The following is a 678-nucleotide window of genomic DNA, read 5'->3' as shown; positions in this document are numbered from 1 at the left end:
AAACATTCTTAATTTTAAATTCTATTTATTTTAAACATTCTTAATTTTAAATTCTATTTATTTTAAACATTCTTAATTTTAAATTCTATTTATTTATTAGAAGTCTCAAAGGTGGTTTATATTTTTAATAAAATTAATAAATGCACTAAGGTTATGTTGCATAAATATTAAAATATTTAACTCTATGTTATTCGAATATAATCAGTTAGTAAAAGTAATTATTAGCTATATTGTGAAGGTTTGTGTTTTGTCAGATTTTTATAAATTAATTACCAAAAAAATGTGGTGTCAGAATTTTTTATTTGTTTTTTAACTGTCTCTTTCTTTCTGCCTCTTCAAAACAGATAGAAATATAATATAATCAAGTGAACTCTTCAAATTAATGTTATTTTAATAGTTTGAAAATTATGCTTTAGTGGTCATTATATATATTATATATTAATTTTGTTCAGTATTAATATGTAATAATATATACATAAATTATGATTAGACTGAATGAAAATATTACACTAATTTATAAGAACAACTAACTATTTATTTAAAACAGGATAATCGATAGCAAAGCATCAGACTAACTTATCATGAAAAAAACATCTGTTTTAAAACTACCTTGATCGTAACATTGCTTATCATAATTATTTACAGTTTACAGATAGCTAACTTATATATATTGTAATA

Source organism: Halyomorpha halys, unplaced genomic scaffold (assembly GCF_000696795.3).
Source record: "Halyomorpha halys isolate HHAL.00 unplaced genomic scaffold, Hhal_1.1 Scaffold36.1, whole genome shotgun sequence".
In the NCBI taxonomy this organism is placed as follows: domain Eukaryota; kingdom Metazoa; phylum Arthropoda; class Insecta; order Hemiptera; family Pentatomidae; genus Halyomorpha; species Halyomorpha halys.
The sequence above is the reverse complement of the archived record's forward strand: the minus strand, read 5'-3'. Positions refer to the sequence as shown.